We start from the raw sequence: 20,367 nt of genomic DNA on the forward strand, positions 1-20,367 counted from the left end.
AGAGTCTCTATGCTAGCGTTGACTATCTTCCGGTTTCCTGTCAGCTTATTTTCAAATTCTCTGGCCTCTGCTTACTTCCTAAACAATGGCGAAAGTTAGTCATCGGATCGTGTTGGAGTTGGAACTGGTAGATTCTGAAGAGCAATGACTTGTACATAAAGAACGGCAACGGAGAAAAGAAAGATGTCGTCCGTTTTTCTTCCTCCAACTCAATTGAAATCTGGCTGCGAATCTGCCAGAAATGCGATGCTATCAAGCGGACCAATCACAGCTCTTATTGTGTTTATAGATAAAAATGCATGGGTCAGACCTTCTCTTAGGTGTCTTGCAGTTGGTTGTTCACATTAAAAGTAACAGACATAGCTAAGTCAGGCTTGAGAGAAAGATGCAAACCCTTCTCTTTTCTTACCATTGAACAATTGGCCCCGTCACGCCTTGAGGCATGTGTCAGTACCTCTCTTTCTATCGGCAGTGGAAAAAATAGCAGACAAACTGTCAAGGCACAGTATACTGGCACCTCAAGTGGACCTTGTCGAAAAAAAAAGGTGAAATTTCCATAAAATATGCATTGGTGGTTCAGTGGTAGAATTCGCGCCTGCCACGCGGGAGGCCCGGGTTCGATTCCCGGCTAATGCAGTCGACTAACTTTGGCCAAACTACTTGTATCTCGAAGGTTGAGTCTAATGGTCGTCATTTCCTTCTGGAATTTGTGTCTTTGTGCACTAGAAAATGAAAAGATAGTAAAGTGTACCATTCTATCATTTGAAATTTTAATCTTTTATGTGGCAACGAGTTTGACTTGAAATTGAGATCACAAACTGCAAGTAAGAACTGTTCATCAATAAGCAACATAAAGTAACCACACAGCTTTCTGTTTACAGGGTATGGGTATGAAGGTATGTCTAAGAATCTCATAGGATCAAAAGCCTTAGCCCTTCAGGTCTAAATCACTTTTGTATTGGGCTGTTGATTGTGGCAGGCCAGCTAGCATTTAAGCCCCACCCTGCCCCTGGTGTGAGTTGTTTGTTCATCAAGAGGACTATCGTTATTGCGATAAAATACTCAAAGTTAAATAGGAAGGGATTCTGAGTTTTACATAGACTACATACTTCCACTACTAGCTACAATTGCTTAGAAATTACTTTAAAAGCGTGGATATGTCATCAGCTGGTAACTTTTCTTCCGGACTATTGAAAGGTTGGACAGAAACACTTGTCCTGACCCAATGGCTCTGTTAATAACATGTGGACTATTTGGACAAAAAAGTACTGGAGATCAATGTTCTAGAATACAAACATGTAACAAACATTTTCTGACTTTTGATATGATGGTTTTGTGACGGACATGAAGTCTTTCAAATTTCTCTTTGTTTTACCCAAGGTTTTTGCCCACTATCATAGGAAACTGGCCTCGTTGGCGCAGTAGTCAGCGGTCAGTCACATGATCTAAAGGTTGTGAGTTCAACTCTCACACGGGCAGGTGTCATATTGTCTTATATGATCTTCTTATTACAGCAAGGTTCCAGTGTTAATTCAACAAGATAAGAGGATCCTCTTTGAAAAGAGCTTCAACTGTGGAAACTCTTCAGTGGATTGACTCATGTGCTTTAAGGTGCACTTGTATTTCCTGCTGAAAAATTCAAAGAGTAGTTGTACGTTTCTGGTGAAAGACAAAGCCAGCTACAAGTTGTGCTATTTGCAGACCAGGGAGTGCTTGTTTATTAAGTACAGAGAATATAGACTGACAGAGCGTTCCATAGCTGCTATAACCCTAACATTTGATATTATTTCTGAGGAGGTGATATAATATATACGTTTATGCCGTAGATGTGCAGGGACCGAGCATTCATAGTTGTGCTTGAGTCGTGCTGCAAATACACAGCCGAAACGCTAGTAGCATTAGAGTCTCTATGCTAGCGTTGACTATCTTCCGGTTTCCTGTCAGCTTATTTTCAAATTCTCTGGCCTCTGCTTACTTCCTAAACAATGGCGAAAGTTAGTCATCGGATCGTGTTGGAGTTGGAACTGGTAGATTCTGAAGAGCAATGACTTGTACATAAAGAACGGCAACGGAGAAAAGAAAGATGTCGTCCGTTTTTCTTCCTCCAACTCAATTGAAATCTGGCTGCGAATCTGCCAGAAATGCGATGCTATCAAGCGGACCAATCACAGCTCTTATTGTGTTTATAGATAAAAATGCATGGGTCAGACCTTCTCTTAGGTGTCTTGCAGTTGGTTGTTCACATTAAAAGTAACAGACATAGCTAAGTCAGGCTTGAGAGAAAGATGCAAACCCTTCTCTTTTCTTACCATTGAACAATTGGCCCCGTCACGCCTTGAGGCATGTGTCAGTACCTCTCTTTCTATCGGCAGTGGAAAAAATAGCAGACAAACTGTCAAGGCACAGTATACTGGCACCTCAAGTGGACCTTGTCGAAAAAAAAAGGTGAAATTTCCATAAAATATGCATTGGTGGTTCAGTGGTAGAATTCGCGCCTGCCACGCGGGAGGCCCGGGTTCGATTCCCGGCTAATGCAGTCGACTAACTTTGGCCAAACTACTTGTATCTCGAAGGTTGAGTCTAATGGTCGTCATTTCCTTCTGGAATTTGTGTCTTTGTGCACTAGAAAATGAAAAGATAGTAAAGTGTACCATTCTATCATTTGAAATTTTAATCTTTTATGTGGCAACGAGTTTGACTTGAAATTGAGATCACAAACTGCAAGTAAGAACTGTTCATCAATAAGCAACATAAAGTAACCACACAGCTTTCTGTTTACAGGGTATGGGTATGAAGGTATGTCTAAGAATCTCATAGGATCAAAAGCCTTAGCCCTTCAGGTCTAAATCACTTTTGTATTGGGCTGTTGATTGTGGCAGGCCAGCTAGCATTTAAGCCCCACCCTGCCCCTGGTGTGAGTTGTTTGTTCATCAAGAGGACTATCGTTATTGCGATAAAATACTCAAAGTTAAATAGGAAGGGATTCTGAGTTTTACATAGACTACATACTTCCACTACTAGCTACAATTGCTTAGAAATTACTTTAAAAGCGTGGATATGTCATCAGCTGGTAACTTTTCTTCCGGACTATTGAAAGGTTGGACAGAAACACTTGTCCTGACCCAATGGCTCTGTTAATAACATGTGGACTATTTGGACAAAAAAGTACTGGAGATCAATGTTCTAGAATACAAACATGTAACAAACATTTTCTGACTTTTGATATGATGGTTTTGTGACGGACATGAAGTCTTTCAAATTTCTCTTTGTTTTACCCAAGGTTTTTGCCCACTATCATAGGAAACTGGCCTCGTTGGCGCAGTAGTCAGCGGTCAGTCACATGATCTAAAGGTTGTGAGTTCAACTCTCACACGGGCAGGTGTCATATTGTCTTATATGATCTTCTTATTACAGCAAGGTTCCAGTGTTAATTCAACAAGATAAGAGGATCCTCTTTGAAAAGAGCTTCAACTGTGGAAACTCTTCAGTGGATTGACTCATGTGCTTTAAGGTGCACTTGTATTTCCTGCTGAAAAATTCAAAGAGTAGTTGTACGTTTCTGGTGAAAGACAAAGCCAGCTACAAGTTGTGCTACTTGCAGACCAGGGAGTGCTTGTTTATTAAGTACAGAGAATATAGACTGACAGAGCGTTCCATAGCTGCTATAACCCTAACATTTGATATTATTTCTGAGGAGGTGATATAATATATACGTTTATGCCGTAGATTTGCAGGGACCGAGCATTCATAGTTGTGCTTGAGTCGTGCTGCAAATACACAGCTGAAACGCTAGTAGCATTAGAGTCTCTATGCTAGCGTTGACTATCTTCCGGTTTCCTGTCAGCTTATTTTCAAATTCTCTGGCCTCTGCTTACTTCCTAAACAATGGCGAAAGTTAGTCATCGGATCGTGTTGGAGTTGGAACTGGTAGATTCTGAAGAGCAATGACTTGTACATAAAGAACGGCAACGGAGAAAAGAAAGATGTCGTCCGTTTTTCTTCCTCCAACTCAATTGAAATCTGGCTGCGAATCTGCCAGAAATGCGATGCTATCAAGCGGACCAATCACAGCTCTTATTGTGTTTATAGATAAAAATGCATGGGTCAGACCTTCTCTTAGGTGTCTGGCAGTTGGTTGTTCACATTAAAAGTAACAGACATAGCTAAGTCAGGCTTGAGAGAAAGATGCAAACCCTTCTCTTTTCTTACCATTGAACAATTGGCCCTGTCACGCCTTGAGGCATGTGTCAGTACCTCTCTTTCTATCGGCAGTGGAAAAAATAGCAGACAAACTGTCAAGGCAGAGTATACTGGCACCTTAAGTGGACCTCGTTGAAAAAAAAAGGTGAAATTTCCATAAAGTATGCATTGGTGGTTCAGTGGTAGAATTCTTGCCTGCCACGCGGGAGGCCCGGGTTCGATTCCCGGCTAATGCAGTTGACTAACTTTGGCCAAACTACTTGTATCTCGAAGGTTGAGTCTAATGGTCGTCATTTCCTTCTGGAATTTGTGTCTTTGTGCACTAGAAAAAGAAAAGATAGTAAAGTGTACCATTCTATCATTTGAAATTTTAATCTTTTATGTGGCAACGAGTTTGACTTGAAATTGAGATCACAAACTGCAAGTAAGAACTGTTCATCAATAAGCAACATAAAGTAACCACACAGCTTTCTGTTTACAGGGTATGGGTATGAAGGTATGTCTAAGAATCTCATAGGATCAAAAGCCTTAGCCCTTCAGGTCTAAATCACTTTTGTATTGGGCTGTTGATTGTGGCAGGCCAGCTAGCATTTAAGCCCCACCCTGCCCCTGGTGTGAGTTGTTTGTTCATCAAGAGGACTATCGTTATTGCGATAAAATACTCAAAGTTAAATAGGAAGGGATTCTGAGTTTTACATAGACTACATACTTCCACTACTAGCTACAATTGCTTAGAAATTACTTTAAAAGCGTGGATATGTCATCAGCTGGTAACTTTTCTTCCGGACTATTGAAAGGTTGGACAGAAACACTTGTCCTGACCCAATGGCTCTGTTAATAACATGTGGACTATTTGGACAAAAAAGTACTGGAGATCAATGTTCTAGAATACAAACATGTAACAAACATTTTCTGACTTTTGATATGATGGTTTTGTGACGGACATGAAGTCTTTCAAATTTCTCTTTGTTTTACCCAAGGTTTTTGCCCACTATCATAGGAAACTGGCCTCGTTGGCGCAGTAGTCAGCGCGTCAGTCACATCATCTAAAGGTTGTGAGTTCAACTCTCACACGGGGCAAGTGTCATATTGTCTTATATGATCTTCTTATTACAGCAAGGTTCCAGTGTTAATTCAACAAGAAAGGAGCTGAAACTGTGGAAACTCTTCAGTTAAGGTGCACTTGTATTTTCTGCTGAAGAATTCAAAGAGTAGTTGTACGTTTCTGGTGAAAGACAGAGCCAGCTACAAGTTGTGCTACTTGCAGACCAGGGAGTGCTTGTTTATTAAGTACAGAGAATATAGACTGACAGAGCGTTCCATGGCTGCTATAACCCTAACATTTGATATTATTTCTGAGGAGGTTATATAATATATACGTTTATGCCGTAGATGTGCAGGGACCGAGCATTCATAGATGTGCTTGAGTCGTGCTGCAAATACACAGCCGAAACGCTAGTAGCATTAGAGTTTCTATGCTAGCGTTGAGTATCTTCCGGTATCCTGTCAGCTTATTTACAAATTCTCTGGCCTCTGCTTACTTCCTAAACAACGGCTAAAGTTAGTCAGCGGATCGTGTTGGAGTTGGAACTGGTAGATTCTGAAGAGCAATGACTTGTACATAAGAACGGCAACGAAGAAAAGAAAGATGTCGTCCGTTTTTTGTTCCTTCAACTCAATTCGAATCTGGCTGCGAATCTGCCGGAAATGCAATGCTATCAAGCGGACCAATCACAGCTCTTACGGTGTTTATAGATAAAAATGCATGGGTCAGACCTTCTCTTAGGTGTCCTGCAGTTGGTTGTCAGGCTTGAGAGAGAGATACAAACCCTTCTCCTTTCTTACCATTGAACAATTGGCCCCGTCACGCCTTGAGGCATGTGTCAGTACCTCTCTTTCTATCGGCAGTCGAAAAAATAGCAGACAAACTGTCAAGACACAGTATACTGGCACCTTAAGTGGACCTCGTCGAAAAAACAAGAAGGTGAAATTTCCATAAAATATGCATTGGTGGTTCAGTGGTTGAATTCTCGTCTGCCACGCATGAGGCCCGGGTTCGATTCCCAGCTAATGCAGTCGACTAACTCTGGCCAAACTACTTTTATCTCGAAGGTTGAGTCTAATGGTCGTCATTTCCTTCTGGAATTTGTGTCTTTGTGCACTAGAAAATGAAAAGATAGTAAAGTGTACCATTCTATCATTTGAAATTTTAATCTTTTATGTGGCAACGAGTTTGACTTGAAAGTGAGATCACAAACTGCAAGTAAGAACTGTTCATCAATAAGCAACATAAAGTAACCACACAGCTTTCTGTTTACAGGGTATGGGTATGAAGGTATGTCTAAGAATCTCTTAGGATCAAAAGCCTTAGCACTTCAAGTCTATATCACTTTTGTATTGGGCTGTTGTTTGTGGCAGGCCAGCTAGCATTTAAGCCCCACCCTGCCCCAGGTGTGAGTTGTTTGTTCATCAAGAGGACTATCGTTATTGCGATAAAATACTCAAACTTAAATAGGAAGGGATTCTGAGTTTTACATAGACTACATACTTCCACTACTAGCTACAATTGCTTAGAAATGACTTTAAAAGCGTGGATTTGTCATCAGCTGGTAACTTTTCTTCCGGACTGTTGAAAGGTTGGACAGGAACACTTGTCCTGACCCAATGGCTCTGTTAATAACATGTGGACTATTTGGACAAAAAAGTACTGGAGATCAATGTTCTAGAATACAAACATGTAACAAACATTTTCTGACTTTTGATATGATGGTTTTGTGACGGACATGACGTCTTTCAAATTTCTCTTTGTTTTACACAAGGTTTTTACCCACTATTATAGGAAACAGGCCTCGTTGGCGCAGTAGGCAGCGCGTCAGTCTCATAATCTGAAGGTCGTGAGTTCAACCCTCACACGGGGCAGGTGTCATATTGTCTTATATGATCTTCTTATTACAGCAAGGTTCCAGTGTTAATTCAACAAGATAAGAGGATCCTCTTTGAAAAGAGCTTCAACTGTGGAAACTCTTCAGTGGAATGACTCATGTGCTTTAAGGTGCACTTGTATTTCCTGCTGAAAAATTCAAAGAGTAGTTGTACGTTTCTGGTGAAAGACAAAGCCAGCTACAAGTTGTGCTACTTGCAGACCAGGGAGTGCTTGTTTATTAAGTACAGAGAATATAGACTGACAGAGCGTTCCATAGCTGCTATAACCCTAACATTTGATATTATTTCTGAGGAGGTGATATAATATATACGTTTATGCCGTAGATTTGCAGGGACCGAGCATTCATAGTTGTGCTTGAGTCGTGCTGCAAATACACAGCCGAAACGCTAGTAGCATTAGAGTCTCTATGCTAGCGTTGACTATCTTCCGGTTTCCTGTCAGCTTATTTTCAAATTCTCTGGCCTCTGCTTACTTCCTAAACAATGGCGAAAGTTAGTCATCGGATCGTGTTGGAGTTGGAACTGGTAGATTCTGAAGAGCAATGACTTGTACATAAAGAACGGCAACGGAGAAAAGAAAGATGTCGTCCGTTTTTCTTCCTCCAACTCAATTGAAATCTGGCTGCGAATCTGCCAGAAATGCGATGCTATCAAGCGGACCAATCACAGCTCTTATTGTGTTTATAGATAAAAATGCATGGGTCAGACCTTCTCTTAGGTGTCTTGCAGTTGGTTGTTCACATTAAAAGTAACAGACATAGCTAAGTCAGGCTTGACAGAAAGATGCAAACCCTTCTCTTTTCTTACCATTGAACAATTGGCCCCGTCACGCCTTGAGGCATGTGTCAGTACCTCTCTTTCTATCGGCAGTGGAAAAAATAGCAGACAAACTGTCAAGGCAGAGTATACTGGCACCTTAAGTGGACCTCGTTGAAAAAAAAAGGTGAAATTTCCATAAAGTATGCATTGGTGGTTCAGTGGTAGTATTCTTGCCTGCCACGCGGGAGGCCCGGGTTCGATTCCCGGCTAATGCAGTCGACTAACTTTGGCCAAACTACTTGTATCTCGAAGGTTGAGTCTAATGGTCGTCATTTCCTTCTGGAATTTGTGTCTTTGTGCACTAGAAAATGAAAAGATAGTAAAGTGTACCATTCTATCATTTGAAATTTTAATCTTTTATGTGGCAACGAGTTTGACTTGAAATTGAGATCACAAACTGCAAGTAAGAACTGTTCATCAATAAGCAACATAAAGTAACCACACAGCTTTCTGTTTACAGGGTATGGGTATGAAGGTATGTCTAAGAATCTCATAGGATCAAAAGCCTTAGCCCTTCAGGTCTAAATCACTTTTGTATTGGGCTGTTGATTGTGGCAGGCCAGCTAGCATTTAAGCCCCACCCTGCCCCTGGTGTGAGTTGTTTGTTCATCAAGAGGACTATCGTTATTGCGATAAAATACTCAAACTTAAATAGGAAGGGATTCTGAGTTTTACATAGACTACATACTTCCACTACTAGCTACAATTGCTTAGAAATGACTTTAAAAGCGTGGATATGTCATCAGCTGGTAACTTTTCTTCCGGACTATTGAAAGGTTGGACAGAAACACTTGTCCTGACCCAATGGCTCTGTTAATAACATGTGGACTATTTGGACAAAAAAGTACTGGAGATCAATGTTCTAGAATACAAACATGTAACAAACATTTTCTGACTTTTGATATGATGGTTTTGTGACGGACATGAAGTCTTTCAAATTTCTCTTTGTTTTACCCAAGGTTTTTGCCCACTATCATAGGAAACTGGCCTCGTTGGCGCAGTAGTCAGCGGTCAGTCACATGATCTAAAGGTTGTGAGTTCAACTCTCACACGGGCAGGTGTCATATTGTCTTATATGATCTTCTTATTACAGCAAGGTTCCAGTGTTAATTCAACAAGATAAGAGGATCCTCTTTGAAAAGAGCTTCAACTGTGGAAACTCTTCAGTGGATTGACTCATGTGCTTTAAGGTGCACTTGTATTTCCTGCTGAAAAATTCAAAGAGTAGTTGTCCGTTTCTGGTGAAAGACAAAGCCAGCTACAAGTTGTGCTACTTGCAGACCAGGGAGTGCTTGTTTATTAAGTACAGAGAATATAGACTGACAGAGCGTTCCATAGCTGCTATAACCCTAACATTTGATATTATTTCTGAGGAGGTGATATAATATATACGTTTATGCCGTAGATGTGCAGGGACCGAGCATTCATAGTTGTGCTTGAGTCGTGCTGCAAATACACAGCCGAAACGCTAGTAGCATTAGAGTCTCTATGCTAGCGTTGACTATCTTCCGGTTTCCTGTCAGCTTATTTTCAAATTCTCTGGCCTCTGCTTACTTCCTAAACAATGGCGAAAGTTAGTCATCGGATCGTGTTGGAGTTGGAACTGGTAGATTCTGAAGAGCAATGACTTGTACATAAAGAACGGCAACGGAGAAAAGAAAGATGTCGTCCGTTTTTCTTCCTCCAACTCAATTGAAATCTGGCTGCGAATCTGCCAGAAATGCGATGCTATCAAGCGGACCAATCACAGCTCTTATTGTGTTTATAGATAAAAATACATGGGTCAGACCTTCTCTTAGGTGTCTTGCAGTTGGTTGTTCACATTAAAAGTAACAGACATAGCTAAGTCAGGCTTGAGAGAAAGATGCAAACCCTTCTCTTTTCTTACCATTGAACAATTGGCCCCGTCACGCCTTGAGGCATGTGTCAGTACCTCTCTTTCTATCGGCAGTGGAAAAAATAGCAGACAAACTGTCAAGGCAGAGTATACTGGCACCTTAAGTGGACCTCGTTGAAAAAAAAAGGTGAAATTTCCATAAAGTATGCATTGGTGGTTCAGTGGTAGAATTCTTGCCTGCCACGCGGGAGGCCCGGGTTCGATTCCCGGCTAATGCAGTCGACTAACTTTGGCCAAACTACTTGTATCTCGAAGGTTGAGTCTAATGGTCGTCATTTCCTTCTGGAATTTGTGTCTTTGTGCACTAGAAAATGAAAAGATAGTAAAGTGTACCATTCTATCATTTGAAATTTTAATCTTTTATGTGGCAACGAGTTTGACTTGAAATTGAGATCACAAACTGCAAGTAAGAACTGTTCATCAATAAGCAACATAAAGTAACCACACAGCTTTCTGTTTACAGGGTATGGGTATGAAGGTATGTCTAAGAATCTCATAGGATCAAAAGCCTTAGCCCTTCAGGTCTAAATCACTTTTGTATTGGGCTGTTGTTTGTGGCAGGCCAGCTAGCATTTAAGCCCCACCCTGCCCCAGGTGTGAGTTGTTTGTTCATCAAGAGGACTATCGTTATTGCGATAAAATACTCAAAGTTAAATAGGAAGGGATTCTGAGTTTTACATAGACTACATAATTCCACTACTAGCTACAATTGCTTAGAAATGACTTTAAAAGCGTGGATATGTCATCAGCTGGTAACTTTTCTTCCGGACTATTGAAAGGTTGGACAGAAACACTTGTCCTGACCCAATGGCTCTGTTAATAACATGTGGACTATTTGGACAAAAAAGTACTGGAGATCAATGTTCTAGAATACAAACATGTAACAAACATTTTCTGACTTTTGATATGATGGTTTTGTGACGGACATGAAGTCTTTCAAATTTCTCTTTGTTTTACCCAAGGTTTTTGCCCACTATCATAGGAAACTGGCCTCGTTGGCGCAGTAGTCAGCGGTCAGTCACATGATCTAAAGGTTGTGAGTTCAACTCTCACACGGGCAGGTGTCATATTGTCTTATATGATCTTCTTATTACAGCAAGGTTCCAGTGTTAATTCAACAAGATAAGAGGATCCTCTTTGAAAAGAGCTTCAACTGTGGAAACTCTTCAGTGGATTGACTCATGTGCTTTAAGGTGCACTTGTATTTCCTGCTGAAAAATTCAAAGAGTAGTTGTACGTTTCTGGTGAAAGACAAAGCCAGCTACAAGTTGTGCTACTTGCAGACCAGGGAGTGCTTGTTTATTAAGTACAGAGAATATAGACTGACAGAGCGTTCCATAGCTGCTATAACCCTAACATTTGATATTATTTCTGAGGAGGTGATATAATATATACGTTTATGCCGTAGATTTGCAGGGACCGAGCATTCATAGTTGTGCTTGAGTCGTGCTGCAAATACACAGCCGAAACGCTAGTAGCATTAGAGTCTCTATGCTAGCGTTGACTATCTTCCGGTTTCCTGTCAGCTTATTTTCAAATTCTCTGGCCTCTGCTTACTTCCTAAACAATGGCGAAAGTTAGTCATCGGATCGTGTTGGAGTTGGAACTGGTAGATTCTGAAGAGCAATGACTTGTACATAAAGAACGGCAACGGAGAAAAGAAAGATGTCGTCCGTTTTTCTTCCTCCAACTCAATTGAAATCTGGCTGCGAATCTGCCAGAAATGCGATGCTATCAAGCGGACCAATCACAGCTCTTATTGTGTTTATAGATAAAAATGCATGGGTCAGACCTTCTCTTAGGTGTCTTGCAGTTGGTTGTTCACATTAAAAGTAACAGACATAGCTAAGTCAGGCTTGAGAGAAAGATGCAAACCCTTCTCTTTTCTTACCATTGAACAATTGGCCCCGTCACGCCTTGAGGCATGTGTCAGTACCTCTCTTTCTATCGGCAGTGGAAAAAATAGCAGACAAACTGTCAAGGCAGAGTATACTGGCACCTTAAGTGGACCTCGTTGAAAAAAAAAGGTGAAATTTCCATAAAGTATGCATTGGTGGTTCAGTGGTAGAATTCTTGCCTGCCACGCGGGAGGCCCGGGTTCGATTCCCGGCTAATGCAGTCGACTAACTTTGGCCAAACTACTTGTATCTCGAAGGTTGAGTCTAATGGTCGTCATTTCCTTCTGGAATTTGTGTCTTTGTGCACTAGAAAATGAAAAGATAGTAAAGTGTACCATTCTATCATTTGAAATTTTAATCTTTTATGTGGCAACGAGTTTGACTTGAAATTGAGATCACAAACTGCAAGTAAGAACTGTTCATCAATAAGCAACATAAAGTAACCACACAGCTTTCTGTTTACAGGGTATGGGTATGAAGGTATGTCTAAGAATCTCATAGGATCAAAAGCCTTAGCCCTTCAGGTCTAAATCACTTTTGTATTGGGCTGTTGATTGTGGCAGGCCAGCTAGCATTTAAGCCCCACCCTGCCCCTGGTGTGAGTTGTTTGTTCATCAAGAGGACTATCGTTATTGCGATAAAATACTCAAACTTAAATAGGAAGGGATTCTGAGTTTTACATAGACTACATACTTCCACTACTAGCTACAATTGCTTAGAAATGACTTTAAAAGCGTGGATATGTCATCAGCTGGTAACTTTTCTTCCGGACTATTGAAAGGTTGGACAGAAACACTTGTCCTGACCCAATGGCTCTGTTAATAACATGTGGACTATTTGGACAAAAAAGTACTGGAGATCAATGTTCTAGAATACAAACATGTAACAAACATTTTCTGACTTTTGATATGATGGTTTTGTGACGGACATGAAGTCTTTCAAATTTCTCTTTGTTTTACCCAAGGTTTTTGCCCACTATCATAGGAAACTGGCCTCGTTGGCGCAGTAGTCAGCGGTCAGTCACATGATCTAAAGGTTGTGAGTTCAACTCTCACACGGGCAGGTGTCATATTGTCTTATATGATCTTCTTATTACAGCAAGGTTCCAGTGTTAATTCAACAAGATAAGAGGATCCTCTTTGAAAAGAGCTTCAACTGTGGAAACTCTTCAGTGGATTGACTCATGTGCTTTAAGGTGCACTTGTATTTCCTGCTGAAAAATTCAAAGAGTAGTTGTCCGTTTCTGGTGAAAGACAAAGCCAGCTACAAGTTGTGCTACTTGCAGACCAGGGAGTGCTTGTTTATTAAGTACAGAGAATATAGACTGACAGAGCGTTCCATAGCTGCTATAACCCTAACATTTGATATTATTTCTGAGGAGGTGATATAATATATACGTTTATGCCTTAGATGTGCAGGGACCGAGCATTCATAGTTGTGCTTGAGTCGTGCTGCAAATACACAGCCGAAACGCTAGTAGCATTAGAGTCTCTATGCTAGCGTTGACTATCTTCCGGTTTCCTGTCAGCTTATTTTCAAATTCTCTGGCCTCTGCTTACTTCCTAAACAATGGCGAAAGTTAGTCATCGGATCGTGTTGGAGTTGGAACTGGTAGATTCTGAAGAGCAATGACTTGTACATAAAGAACGGCAACGGAGAAAAGAAAGATGTCGTCCGTTTTTCTTCCTCCAACTCAATTGAAATCTGGCTGCGAATCTGCCAGAAATGCGATGCTATCAAGCGGACCAATCACAGCTCTTATTGTGTTTATAGATAAAAATACATGGGTCAGACCTTCTCTTAGGTGTCTTGCAGTTGGTTGTTCACATTAAAAGTAACAGACATAGCTAAGTCAGGCTTGAGAGAAAGATGCAAACCCTTCTCTTTTCTTACCATTGAACAATTGGCCCCGTCACGCCTTGAGGCATGTGTCAGTACCTCTCTTTCTATCGGCAGTGGAAAAAATAGCAGACAAACTGTCAAGGCAGAGTATACTGGCACCTTAAGTGGACCTCGTTGAAAAAAAAAGGTGAAATTTCCATAAAGTATGCATTGGTGGTTCAGTGGTAGAATTCTTGCCTGCCACGCGGGAGGCCCGGGTTCGATTCCCGGCTAATGCAGTCGACTAACTTTGGCCAAACTACTTGTATCTCGAAGGTTGAGTCTAATGGTCGTCATTTCCTTCTGGAATTTGTGTCTTTGTGCACTAGAAAATGAAAAGATAGTAAAGTGTACCATTCTATCATTTGAAATTTTAATCTTTTATGTGGCAACGAGTTTGACTTGAAATTGAGATCACAAACTGCAAGTAAGAACTGTTCATCAATAAGCAACATAAAGTAACCACACAGCTTTCTGTTTACAGGGTATGGGTATGAAGGTATGTCTAAGAATCTCATAGGATCAAAAGCCTTAGCCCTTCAGGTCTAAATCACTTTTGTATTGGGCTGTTGTTTGTGGCAGGCCAGCTAGCATTTAAGCCCCACCCTGCCCCAGGTGTGAGTTGTTTGTTCATCAAGAGGACTATCGTTATTGCGATAAAATACTCAAAGTTAAATAGGAAGGGATTCTGAGTTTTACATAGACTACATAATTCCACTACTAGCTACAATTGCTTAGAAATGACTTTAAAAGCGTGGATATGTCATCAGCTGGTAACTTTTCTTCCGGACTATTGAAAGGTTGGACAGAAACACTTGTCCTGACCCAATGGCTCTGTTAATAACATGTGGACTATTTGGACAAAAAAGTACTGGAGATCAATGTTCTAGAATACAAACATGTAACAAACATTTTCTGACTTTTGATATGATGGTTTTGTGACGGACATGAAGTCTTTCAAATTTCTCTTTGTTTTACCCAAGGTTTTTGCCCACTATCATAGGAAACTGGCCTCGTTGGCGCAGTAGTCAGCGGTCAGTCACATGATCTAAAGGTTGTGAGTTCAACTCTCACACGGGCAGGTGTCATATTGTCTTATATGATCTTCTTATTACAGCAAGGTTCCAGTGTTAATTCAACAAGATAAGAGGATCCTCTTTGAAAAGAGCTTCAACTGTGGAAACTCTTCAGTGGATTGACTCATGTGCTTTAAGGTGCACTTGTATTTCCTGCTGAAAAATTCAAAGAGTAGTTGTACGTTTCTGGTGAAAGACAAAGCCAGCTACAAGTTGTGCTACTTGCAGACCAGGGAGTGCTTGTTTATTAAGTACAGAGAATATAGACTGACAGAGCGTTCCATAGCTGCTATAACCCTAACATTTGATATTATTTCTGAGGAGGTGATATAATATATACGTTTATGCCGTAGATTTGCAGGGACCGAGCATTCATAGTTGTGCTTGAGTCGTGCTGCAAATACACAGCCGAAACGCTAGTAGCATTAGAGTCTCTATGCTAGCGTTGACTATCTTCCGGTTTCCTGTCAGCTTATTTTCAAATTCTCTGGCCTCTGCTTACTTCCTAAACAATGGCGAAAGTTAGTCATCGGATCGTGTTGGAGTTGGAACTGGTAGATTCTGAAGAGCAATGACTTGTACATAAAGAACGGCAACGGAGAAAAGAAAGATGTCGTCCGTTTTTCTTCCTCCAACTCAATTGAAATCTGGCTGCGAATCTGCCAGAAATGCGATGCTATCAAGCGGACCAATCACAGCTCTTATTGTGTTTATAGATAAAAATGCATGGGTCAGACCTTCTCTTAGGTGTCTTGCAGTTGGTTGTTCACATTAAAAGTAACAGACATAGCTAAGTCAGGCTTGAGAGAAAGATGCAAACCCTTCTCTTTTCTTACCATTGAACAATTGGCCCCGTCACGCCTTGAGGCATGTGTCAGTACCTCTCTTTCTATCGGCAGTGGAAAAAATAGCAGACAAACTGTCAAGGCAGAGTATACTGGCACCTTAAGTGGACCTCGTTGAAAAAAAAAGGTGAAATTTCCATAAAGTATGCATTGGTGGTTCAGTGGTAGAATTCTTGCCTGCCACGCGGGAGGCCCGGGTTCGATTCCCGGCTAATGCAGTCGACTAACTTTGGCCAAACTACTTGTATCTCGAAGGTTGAGTCTAATGGTCGTCATTTCCTTCTGGAATTTGTGTCTTTGTGCACTAGAAAATCAAAAGATAGTAAAGTGTACCATTCTATCATTTGAAATTTTAATCTTTTATGTGGCAACGAGTTTGACTTGAAATTGAGATCACAAACTGCAAGTAAGAACTGTTCATCAATAAGCAACATAAAGTAACCACACAGCTTTCTGTTTACAGGGTATGGGTATGAAGGTATGTCTAAGAATCTCATAGGATCAAAAGCCTTAGCCCTTCAGGTCTAAATCACTTTTGTATTGGGCTGTTGATTGTGGCAGGCCAGCTAGCATTTAAGCCCCACCCTGCCCCTGGTGTGAGTTGTTTGTTCATCAAGAGGACTATCGTTATTGCGATAAAATACTCAAAGTTAAATAGGAAGGGATTCTGAGTTTTACATAGACTACATACTTCCACTACTAGCTACAATTGCTTAGAAATTACTTTAAAAGCGTGGATATGTCATCAGCTGGTAACTTTTCTTCCGGACTATTGAAAGGTTGGACAGAAACACTTGTCCTGACCCAATGGCTCTGTTAATAACATGTGGACTATTTGGACAAAAAAGTACTGGAGATCAATGTTCTAGAATACAAACATGTAACAAACATTTTCTGACTTTTGATATGATGGTTTTGTGACGGACATGAAGTCTTTCAAATTTCTCTTTGTTTTACCCAAGGTTTTTGCCCACTATCATAGGAAACTGGCCTCGTTGGCGCAGTAGTCAGCGTGTCAGTCACATGATCTAAAGGTTGTGAGTTCAACTCTCACACGGGGCAAGTGTCATATTGTCTTATATGATCTTCTTATTACAGCAAGGTTCCAGTGTTAATTCAACAAGAAAGGAGCTGAAACTGTGGAAACTCTTCAGTTAAGGTGCACTTGTATTTTCTGCTGAAGAATTCAAAGAGTAGTTGTACGTTTCTGGTGAAAGACAGAGCCAGCTACAAGTTGTGCTACTTGCAGACCAGGGAGTGCTTGTTTATTAAGTACAGAGAATATAGACTGACAGAGCGTTCCATGGCTGCTATAACCCTAACATTTGATATTATTTCTGAGGAGGTTATATAATATATACGTTTATGCCGTAGATGTGCAGGGACCGAGCATTCATAGATGTGCTTGAGTCGTGCTGCAAATACACAGCCAAAACGCTAGTAGCATTAGAGTTTCTATGCTAGCGTTGAGTATCTTCCGGTATCCTGTCAGCTTATTTACAAATTCTCTGGCCTCTGCTTACTTCCTAAACAACGGCTAAAGTTAGTCAGCGGATCGTGTTGGAGTTGGAACTGGTAGATTCTGAAGAGCAATGACTTGTACATAAGAACGGCAACGAAGAAAAGAAAGATGTCGTCCGTTTTTTGTTCCTTCAACTCAATTCGAATCTGGCTGCGAATCTGCCGGAAATGCAATGCTATCAAGCGGACCAATCACAGCTCTTACTGTGTTTATAGATAAAAATGCATGGGTCAGACCTTCTCTTAGGTGTCTTGCAGTTGGTTGTCAGGCTTGAGAGAGAGATACAAACCCTTCTCTTTTCTTACCATTGAACAATTGGCCCCGTCACGCCTTGAGGCATGTGTCAGTACCTCTCTTTCTATCGGCAGTCGAAAAAATAGCAGACAAACTGTCAAGACACAGTATACTGGCACCTTAAGTGGACCTCGTCGAAAAAACAAGAAGGTGAAATTTCCATAAAATATGCATTGGTGGTTCAGTGGTTGAATTCTCGTCTGCCACGCATGAGGCCCGGGTTCGATTCCCAGCTAATGCAGTCGACTAACTCTGGCCAAACTACTTTTATCTCGAAGGTTGAGTCTAATGGTCGTCATTTCCTTCTGGAATTTGTGTCTTTGTGCACTAGAAAATGAAAAGATAGTAAAGTGTACCATTCTATCATTTGAAATTTTAATCTTTTATGTGGCAACGAGTTTGACTTGAAAGTGAGATCACAAACTGCAAGTAAGAACTGTTCATCAATAAGCAACATAAAGTAACCACACAGCTTTCTGTTTACAGGGTATGGGTATGAAGGTATGTCTAAGAATCTCTTAGGATCAAAAGCCTTAGCACTTCAAGTCTATATCACTTTTGTATTGGGCTGTTGTTTGTGGCAGGCCAGCTAGGCTTTAAGCCCCACCCTGCCCCAGGTGTGAGTTGTTTGTTCATCAAGAGGACTATCGTTATTGCGATAAAATACTCAAACTTAAATAGGAAGGGATTCTGAGTTTTACATAGACTACATACTTCCACTACTAGCTACAATTGCTTAGAAATGACTTTAAAAGCGTGGATATGTCATCAGCTGGTAACTTTTCTTCCGGACTGTTGACAGGTTGGACAGGAACACTTGTCCTGACCCAATGGCTCTGTTAATAACATGTGGACTATTTGGACAAAAAAGTACTGGAGATCAATGTTCTAGAATACAAACATGTAACAAACATTTTCTGACTTTTGATATGATGGTTTTGTGACGGACATGACGTCTTTCAAATTTCTCTTTGTTGTACCCAAGGTTTTTACCCACTATTATAGGAAACAGGCCTCGTTGGCGCAGTAGGCAGCGCGTCAGTCTCATAATCTGAAGGTCGTGAGTTCAACCCTCACACGGGGCAGGTGTCATATTGTCTTATATGATCTTCTTATTACAGTAAGGTTCCAGTGTTAATTCAACAAGATAAGAGGATCCTCTTTGAAAAGAGCTTCAACTGTGGAAACTCTTCAGTGGATTGACTCATGTGCTTTAAGGTGCACTTGTATTTCCTGCTGAAAAATTCAAAGAGTAGTTGTACGTTTCTGGTGAAAGACAAAGCCAGCTACAAGTTGTGCTACTTGCAGACCAGGGAGTGCTTGTTTATTAAGTACAGAGAATATAGACTGACAGAGCGTTCCATAGCTGCTATAACCCTAACATTTGATATTATTTCTGAGGAGGTGATATAATATATACGTTTATGCCGTAGATGTGCAGGGACCGAGCATTCATAGTTGTGCTTGAGTCGTGCTGCAAATACACAGCCGAAACGCTAGTAGCATTAGAGTCTCTATGCTAGCGTTGACTATCTTCCGGTTTCCTGTCAGCTTATTTTCAAATTCTCTGGCCTCTGCTTACTTCCTAAACAATGGCGAAAGTTAGTCATCGGATCGTGTTGGAGTTGGAACTGGTAGATTCTGAAGAGCAATGACTTGTACATAAAGAACGGCAACGGAGAAAAGAAAGATGTCGTCCGTTTTTCTTCCTCCAACTCAATTGAAATCTGGCTGCGAATCTGCCAGAAATGCGATGCTATCAAGCGGACCAATCACAGCTCTTATTGTGTTTATAGATAAAAATGCATGGGTCAGACCTTCTCTTAGGTGTCTTGCAGTTGGTTGTTCACATTAAAAGTAACAGACATAGCTAAGTCAGGCTTGAGAGAAAGATGCAAACCCTTCTCTTTTCTTACCATTGAACAATTGGCCCCGTCACGCCTTGAGGCATGTGTCAGTACCTCTCTTTCTATCGGCAGTGGAAAAAATAGCAGACAAACTGTCAAGGCAGAGTATACTGGCACCTTAAGCGGACCTCGTTGAAAAAAAAAGGTGAAATTTCCATAAAGTATGCATTGGTGGTTCAGTGGTAGAATTCTTGCCTGCCACGCGGGAGGCCCGGGTTCGATTCCCGGCTAATGCAGTCGACTAACTTTGGCCAAACTACTTGTATCTCGAAGGTTGAGTCTAATGGTCGTCATTTCCTTCTGGAATTTGTGTCTTTGTGCACTAGAAAATCAAAAGATAGTAAAGTGTACCATTCTATCATTTGAAATTTTAATCTTTTATGTGGCAACGAGTTTGACTTGAAATTGAGATCACAAACTGCAAGTAAGAACTGTTCATCAATAAGCAACATAAAGTAACCACACAGCTTTCTGTTTACAGGGTATGGGTATGAAGGTATGTCTAAGAATCTCATAGGATCAAAAGCCTTAGCCCTTCAGGTCTAAATCACTTTTGTATTGGGCTGTTGATTGTGGCAGGCCAGCTAGCATTTAAGCCCCACCCTGCCCCTGGTGTGAGTTGTTTGTTCATCAAGAGGACTATCGTTATTGCGATAAAATACTCAAAGTTAAATAGGAAGGGATTCTGAGTTTTACATAGACTACATACTTCCACTACTAGCTACAATTGCTTAGAAATTACTTTAAAAGCATGGATATGTCATCAGCTGGTAACTTTTCTTCCGGACTATTGAAAGGTTGGACAGAAACACTTGTCCTGACCCAATGGCTCTGTTAATAACATGTGGACTATTTGGACAAAAAAGTACTGGAGATCAATGTTCTAGAATACAAACATGTAACAAACATTTTCTGACTTTTGATATGATGGTTTTGTGACGGACATGAAGTCTTTCAAATTTCTCTTTGTTTTACCCAAGGTTTTTGCCCACTATCATAGGAAACTGGCCTCGTTGGCGCAGTAGTCAGCGGTCAGTCACATGATCTAAAGGTTGTGAGTTCAACTCTCACACGGGCAAGTGTCA

General features: G+C 40.9%; 10 non-coding genes across 10 annotated transcripts; all 10 read left to right on the plus strand.

Moving 5' to 3' along the window:
- Positions 1-565: 565 nt before the first annotated feature.
- Positions 566-636, plus strand: trnag-gcc (transfer RNA glycine (anticodon GCC)). Its single transcript has one exon. It is a non-coding gene; the product is annotated as a tRNA-Gly (tRNA).
- A 1,829-nt stretch (positions 637-2,465) lies between these two features.
- On the plus strand, positions 2,466-2,536 carry trnag-gcc (transfer RNA glycine (anticodon GCC)). The gene has a single exon. It is a non-coding gene; the product is annotated as a tRNA-Gly (tRNA).
- Positions 2,537-4,365: 1,829 nt separating this feature from the next.
- Positions 4,366-4,436, plus strand: trnag-gcc (transfer RNA glycine (anticodon GCC)). The gene has a single exon. It is a non-coding gene; the product is annotated as a tRNA-Gly (tRNA).
- A 2,610-nt stretch (positions 4,437-7,046) lies between these two features.
- Positions 7,047-7,119, plus strand: trnam-cau (transfer RNA methionine (anticodon CAU)). The gene has a single exon. It is a non-coding gene; the product is annotated as a tRNA-Met (tRNA).
- Positions 7,120-10,006: 2,887 nt separating this feature from the next.
- Positions 10,007-10,077, plus strand: trnag-gcc (transfer RNA glycine (anticodon GCC)). The gene has a single exon. It is a non-coding gene; the product is annotated as a tRNA-Gly (tRNA).
- Positions 10,078-11,906: 1,829 nt separating this feature from the next.
- Positions 11,907-11,977, plus strand: trnag-gcc (transfer RNA glycine (anticodon GCC)). The gene has a single exon. It is a non-coding gene; the product is annotated as a tRNA-Gly (tRNA).
- A 1,829-nt stretch (positions 11,978-13,806) lies between these two features.
- Positions 13,807-13,877, plus strand: trnag-gcc (transfer RNA glycine (anticodon GCC)). The gene has a single exon. It is a non-coding gene; the product is annotated as a tRNA-Gly (tRNA).
- Positions 13,878-15,706: 1,829 nt separating this feature from the next.
- trnag-gcc (transfer RNA glycine (anticodon GCC)) lies at positions 15,707-15,777 on the plus strand. The gene has a single exon. It is a non-coding gene; the product is annotated as a tRNA-Gly (tRNA).
- A 2,610-nt stretch (positions 15,778-18,387) lies between these two features.
- Positions 18,388-18,460, plus strand: trnam-cau (transfer RNA methionine (anticodon CAU)). The gene has a single exon. It is a non-coding gene; the product is annotated as a tRNA-Met (tRNA).
- Positions 18,461-19,447: 987 nt separating this feature from the next.
- trnag-gcc (transfer RNA glycine (anticodon GCC)) lies at positions 19,448-19,518 on the plus strand. Its single transcript has one exon. It is a non-coding gene; the product is annotated as a tRNA-Gly (tRNA).
- Positions 19,519-20,367: the final 849 nt, after the last annotated feature.

Source organism: Platichthys flesus, chromosome 16 (assembly GCF_949316205.1).
Source record: "Platichthys flesus chromosome 16, fPlaFle2.1, whole genome shotgun sequence".
NCBI classification, from domain to species: Eukaryota; Metazoa; Chordata; class Actinopteri; order Pleuronectiformes; family Pleuronectidae; genus Platichthys; species Platichthys flesus.